This window comes from Mizuhopecten yessoensis, unplaced genomic scaffold (genome assembly GCF_002113885.1).
Source record: "Mizuhopecten yessoensis strain PY_sf001 unplaced genomic scaffold, ASM211388v2 scaffold10631, whole genome shotgun sequence".
In the NCBI taxonomy this organism is placed as follows: Eukaryota; Metazoa; Mollusca; class Bivalvia; order Pectinida; family Pectinidae; genus Mizuhopecten; species Mizuhopecten yessoensis.
This window is the reverse complement of record NW_018408643.1, coordinates 48,502-55,350: the sequence shown is the minus strand read 5'-3', so window position 1 is coordinate 55,350 and position 6,849 is coordinate 48,502. Positions and strand designations below refer to the sequence as shown.

The 6,849-nt window shown below is 33.5% G+C and overlaps 1 long non-coding RNA gene across 1 annotated transcript; it reads left to right on the top strand.

The window, feature by feature from the left end:
• The first annotated feature begins 2,297 nt into the window (after positions 1-2,297).
• On the top strand, positions 2,298-6,731 carry LOC110461512. The gene is made up of 2 exons (XR_002464140.1): positions 2,298-4,818; positions 5,255-6,731. It is a non-coding gene; the product is annotated as an uncharacterized LOC110461512 (long non-coding RNA).
• The last annotated feature ends 118 nt before the right edge of the window (positions 6,732-6,849 follow it).

The window sequence follows — 6,849 nt, the reverse complement described above, 5'->3', positions numbered from 1 at the left end:
CACTATACAGTAAATATCACCACTATACAGTAAATATCACCACTGTATGGTAGATGTAGTGTTACCGGCCTGTATAACATACATAAACACAATGTGTTTAGTGTTAGTAGTATTTGAGGTATTACACTGTAACATTACAATGTGAAGGGTTGCCTTGTTGTGATAACTAAACCCTGTAAATAGCATGATGTACTGTGAAATCAGATATTTTCATTCGTCCATAACTTTGTGGTTCCCTACAAAATGCCATTTTGTGGGTACATGGGTTCATGGGTTATGAGTACCCAATCAAATGGAGAAATGCTTTATATCAAACATGTAATTACTTCATAGACCTATGAATCTCGTGGATGAAGATTACCCACAAAATCAACAAAATTGAAAACCTCACGAAAATAAGTGATTTCGCAGTACGCCATATGTTAAATGTCTAAACAAATGTGTATGTTTGTTACAAGTGTATGAAAGGTGAATCTTCAGTGAATGAAGACAAATTAGTTTTTATTTGTCTTAAAATTTTGATATTTTATTGATTTTTAAATCATTTAAGTAGTGAAAATTATTTATTAATTTTATTTGTGATATTATTTCGATCATATCTGTATAAATGCTAAAGTGTAAGGTTGATGTGAAAGGGCAATAACTCCGTCATAACACATGCTCAGGAATATCCCAACATAGTTAAGAAAACATTAAGAATTCATTATTTCCTAATTTTGAAATAATCATCCATTCACAATACATATTTATAAAAAATGTTTTCCCTGTCGGAGTCATTTATATATCTTTATTAATATGAAAAAAATAACATTTTAAAAGAAAATTTCCATGAATGCTGATTGAATCAATGCAGGAAAATCTTTTTAGCTTTAAAAGATGCTGATGTATTTCAAAATTGTGTCCTAGCTTTTCATTAAATGAGGTTAATATCTTTACATGGGAAACAAAAATGACCTTACTTAAGTATGTTGAAATCTATTGTTTTGATGATATTAAAATATTTTGTATTAAGTTAACTAAAGGTACTTAAAAATCAATTGAAAGACATAGTTTGGATGATATTAGAATATTTTGTATTCCAAACTAAGGGTTCTAAGAATAGACTCTTATCTGGCTTACTAGTTAGTACTTGTACTACAGTAACAATTGACTTGTANCTTGACGTGTAGAATCACATGTTTTCATGTTAACTTGATTTGAACATAAAAATGCTATTAACTGTACACACTCGCCTGCAAATTAATTTTCATATTTATGTGAAAGATTTGAAAAAGTCTTTATTTTGTGAAATTGAGATGGGGAAAATGTGTTACAGTAGAGCATAGTTAACTGAAACTCAGACAAGCTCTTATTTGTCCCTTTAATGGAAATTTAATACAATCTCAAATTCAGATGAGCTAGATGAGTCATTGTCGTCTTTACTCCATTTATATAAATCCTAATTATATGACCTTAGTTGATTCAAAGGATTTAAACCTAAACCAAACTAAAATGTTATGTACCCCAGCGTACTGAAACATCTCAGGAGTAGAATATCTCTGCTCACGAGTCATATTTTTTACTCAAATGAGTCATTAACCCTCCCCAACTCAAAGTCATATTAGTTGAAAACCCTCCTTATTCACAATATACTTAACCTTTTTTACCTCTATGTAACTTAAGTAAACTCTACCATGCATTGATCTGGATGAGTCCATTATAGTCTACAGTGGTGAAAGGGTTAAATTAAATAAGTAATAAGTTGTGTTATCCTAATTGGTATCGTTATTAAACTAAACACCTGATGTGGTGAAGTTAAGCTAGTTTTACTTTCGGTGATAATTTTCATGAAATAGATATCTTGGAAGTGATTCTCATTTATTGATATTTAATTTAACTATACAAAGTACTCATTTCATAGCGGGTTTTGAAGTGATGTCATGAAAACCTGCGCTTTACAAGTCACTGTCAATAGGACAGCGGGTAGTCCTCGGGATTGAGTATCTCACAACTAACTGTTACTAAATCTGTTTCATCAGTGTGTGTCCTATATGAATATATGTTTTACTGTAATACAACGAAAAGTCCAGAGGAACTTTCTCATAACTTAACATTTCCTTGATAAGACTTGTGGCTGAACGCAGGGCAATGTCAGTTCATGCTTTGCAAGTTTTTAAGTTGATTTTTTAATTATTCTATCATTCTGTTGAATTTTTTCTCTGAATATTTTCTGTGTCAATAAATTTTGCTGCATGTTAATATTTGTACAATATTTATTGATGTGATCTGTTTCGTAATTTTTCAATAATATGAGTTAAATGTGTTTCATTTTACCATGACTCAATTTTTAACAAATGGTGAAGTTTGTGATTTTTTTATCTATCATGAGGGGTTTACCGAGGAACTATTGACTAGTGATTTTGTTTGCGTGTCGGTCAGGATACATTACACATTGGTCTAAGGTGAAGGGTTAGATTTCAGTAATTCCTGAGTCATTAAGCTTATTTTTTTTCTCGAGTTAAATCTTTCAGTTTCCAAGGTTCGGAAGCATTTTATTAGTAATTAAACAGTTGTGTTTAAAGTAAAGACTATTGGTTGTCGGTATCACGGTTTTTGCTATTTTGGGAAAGGGCCCTTGAGCAGGAATTGGGAAAATATCATCAGCATTTGGCAAAAATTGTATTTTAGATGCTCCTTCATGGATGGTAATACTTTGAACATTGCGCCTTTTTTCGACTGGAATCCAATTTTGAAAATAAACACAGATATTAAGAAAATGTCATTTTCCAATTGGGAATGGGTCCCCGTACCAGACCCTATAAACACCAGGCAAAAACCCTGGGTATGGTCACTTGTTTTTGAAAGGCAGCCTTCTGCCACCAAATCATTTTGTTGTTTTGACCTCGCCAGAATCTTCTCTTTGGGTGAAGGGCCGTAGAGTTGTCAGTCATTTTCAATTTCCACCCGCTTCGCGATTTGTTGTTTTCAGCCGAGTTTCATTGTAATATTGGGGAGATCAGTTGTTTACATTGTATCTCAAGTTGTTTGTTTATACCACCATTATAAGTCAGTGTACATGTTTTTATACAATACACATTTACTGTGTAATCCACATCAGGGTCACTGACCTTGACTGTATCAACATCAGGGTAACTGACCTTGACTGTATCAACATCAGGGTCACTGACCTTGACTGTATCGACATCAGGGTCACTGACCTTGACTTTATCAACATCAGGGTCACAGACCTTGACTGTATCAACATCAGGGTCACTAACCTTGACTGTATCAACGTCAGGGTCACTGACCTTGACTGTATCAACATCAGGGTCACTGACCTTGACTGTATCAACATCAGGGTCACTGACCTTGACTGTATCGACATCAGGGTCACTGACCTTTACCTTTGATGCACATTAACTGTTAATCATGGTAATGGTATGATATTATATGTATTAATATACATGTATATGTATGAGGTGCGATTATATTTACAAAATAATCTTGTTATGTTTTGAAGTGACGGTTATTCATGCATGCACTGGTTTAAACAAGTCTGTCCAGTATTTTTTCTCTTATGCAAACTATTTTACTCTCGCAATGTCATTTGTAAGATATAAACAACTTAATGATGAGCTTTCCAAATCATAGTTTTTCTGTGTATATACTAATTTTCTGAATCATTGATGTTTTGATTGATAATCTTAGTGTTCAGTTTATATTTTTACACAGAGGATCAATTTTTCAAAAACTTTAACATCTTTTGCGTAACTGAATTATTTTTATCATTGTTGAGTGTATTTAATTGAGAAGATTTTATACATTTGCTTTGTCCCAGAATTTGAGAAATGTGTTATATTCTCTGTTCTCCTCGTGTATCTGGAGGCTTTGTGAAGTGAGTCGTTGAGATCCATAGAGTTACTGCTTTCGTTGCTGAACCAGTCATAAGTAGTTTTACAAATTTCTGTGTATTTTGGACAAACTACCCATATCACTCAACTTGTATAGCGCACTGGAAATGTCACCTATTGACACAGGAGATGTCACCTATGGACACAGGAAATGTTATTTCTTGAAGAATAAGTTTTGCCCTTTAATTTGAGAGTATATATTATGCAAATATAAATCAGACTGAATCAATGATAATGTCTTATAGAAGGAGGACAAAACATGAGAGATGTATGAAAGTACTGATAAAGGGTAGTACCAGCAAGCAGACTTTTATCTTATTGAAATAGGAAATTTAAAGAATGACTTCAAATTTGAATTGGGACTTCTTATAGACAATGTATGTCTATTAAAAAGCAAAATGAGTTCTGAACAAATTTGTCCATATGTCAATAATAATATTTCTTACGTCACCTAAGTTAATTTTTATTGATAATAGTAAACATATGTCTAGTAGATTTATTTTATTTCATATCAGTAAATTACACAATGTATGGTGAAGGGAAGCGGAGCTTGCACCAGGAAAAGGACAAAGGGGTGTTTATATTGGACTGGGTTCTTGTTAGGTGGATTACAGTAAGGGGACAGTTCGGATATAGTGTATGGTGAAGGGAAGCGGAGCTTGCACCAGGAAAAGGACAAAGGGGTGTTTATATTGGACTGGGTACTTTTTAGGTGGATTACAGTAAGGGGACAGTTCGTATATAGTGTATGGGGAAGGGAAGCGGAGCTTGCACCAGGAAAAGGACAAAGGGGTGTTTATATTGGACTGGGTTCTTGTTAGGTGGATTACAGTAAGGGGACAGTTCGTATATAGTGTATGGTAAAGGGAAGTGAAGCTTGCACCAGGAAAAGGACAGAGGTGTTTATATTGGACTAGGTACTTGTTAGGTGGATTACAGTAAGGGGACAGTTCGGATATAGTGTATGGTGAAGGGAAGCGGAGCTTGCACCAGAAAAAGGACAAAGGGGTGTTTATATTGGACTGGGTACTTGTTAGGGGGATTACAGTAAGGGGACAGTTCGTATATAGTGTATGGGGAAGGGAAGTGGAGCTTGCACCAGGAAAAGGACAAAGGGGTGTTTATATTGGACTGGGTACTTTTTAGGTGGATTACAGTAAGGGGACAGTTCGTATATAGTGTATGGGGAAGGGAAGCGGAGCTTGCACCAGGAAAAGGACAAAGGGGTGTTTATATTAGACTGGGTACTTGTTAGGTGGACTACAGTAAGGGGACAGTTCGTATATAGTGTATGGGGAAGGGAAGTGGAGCTTGCACCAGGAAAAGGACATAGGGGTGTTTATATTGGACTGGGTACTTGGTAGTTGGATTACAGTATATAGGATACAGTATGAATTTGTTATGGTGTGAAGCCCCAGTATACTGTTAAAATTAAGCCAAATACTACCAAAATATGCATTCTTGTGTTATCTGTTCACCAAGTCCATGATATTTAATTACTGTACCAAAAAATATTTCCATAAAGAGAGAACATTCAGAAAAACATTATTCTTAAATTTTTGTTTAAGAATAGTCAATACATCCCTGATTGTATGGGGAAAATAGAGAGAAACAGAAATTGGTCAATATTGGTAGCTTTATATGGCAATTTCAAATATTTCATTTTGAGAAAATTTAATATTTAATTTAACTCATTCACCCCTGAAGACACATGTGAACTCCTCTAATTTAAAGGTTGGAAAAGTTCATCATGAAATTTCAGGGGTGAATGAGGTGAAGAGGTTGTCCTAAACATAGTTGTTATTCAGGCTTCTGATTGTAGTCGGAAAGGAATGTTTTATGAAGTCTTATCAAATTGTTTTATTTATAAGAACAAAATTTTAAGTCTATCCTTCATGTAAATAATGTTGTTTTCTGAAATGGACACATACAATGATACTTTGAAAGTCATTCAGACAAATTCTCTAGGAAGAAACTGATTTATTTGTTGTCTGTTTTTAACAACTTTGTCTGAAATTAGTTATTGCTCTGAAAGTTACGTTTGTTGAAGGATCTTTTATAGTTTAAGGTGGTTAAATATTTTTGTTTCAGAATCGTTTAAGATATTGTCGGCCTTTACCATGTGTAGCCTAGTCATCTGTGTTTATAACATTTAAACAATATCTGTGATAAAGAGGTTTATAGAAGGCCTGTAACTGTAGACGGTCAGTGTATATACACATATAATTTATTAAAATAATCCTGTATTATTAGTTGTACTGACATTTATGGTCAATTTTCATATTTAATTGGCTTACTTTCATGTGGAGAGTTGTTGACCGTATTATAGAACTTGGTCAATATTGAAAATTTAATATATTTGTTTTTCGATTGAATTTTTTTTTCAGTTGGTAAACCTGATTGACATAGTTATATGTAAAATGCACACAAATCAGAAACCCATTACACAATTGTCATAATCATTGTTGTGTACATATCAGGCACGTGTTTATAAAGGGACATTTATTTAGGTAGAATCAATGAAATTTTTGTGATCAGGAAAAAAACATTAATTATAGCAATATTTATATGATATGAACCGGGATAAATTATGTTTTTTTTTACACTTTTAAACTTTGAAACAATACAAAGTTCAAAGGTCAGCAGTCTCTGGTAAAGTTCAAAGGTCAGCAGTCTCTGTTGTAATTTTACTCCCAGTCGAGAGAACAAAGCGTGTTATATGAAGGACTGTACCCCACTTGTTAAAATAATTGATGAATCTATTTTGATATATGTACAGATTGCTGAGAGAAAGGATGACATTAGTGCTATGTAATAAAACATTCATTAATCCTCCATGAATTGGATGTTTGTGTTATCAATTTTAATACTTTTACTTTTATTAACGCATAGCTGTAAACCCTCCTTCATTTTGACCAAAAGTTATCAATCTCTTTCATCGAAACACCCCCATTCAAGT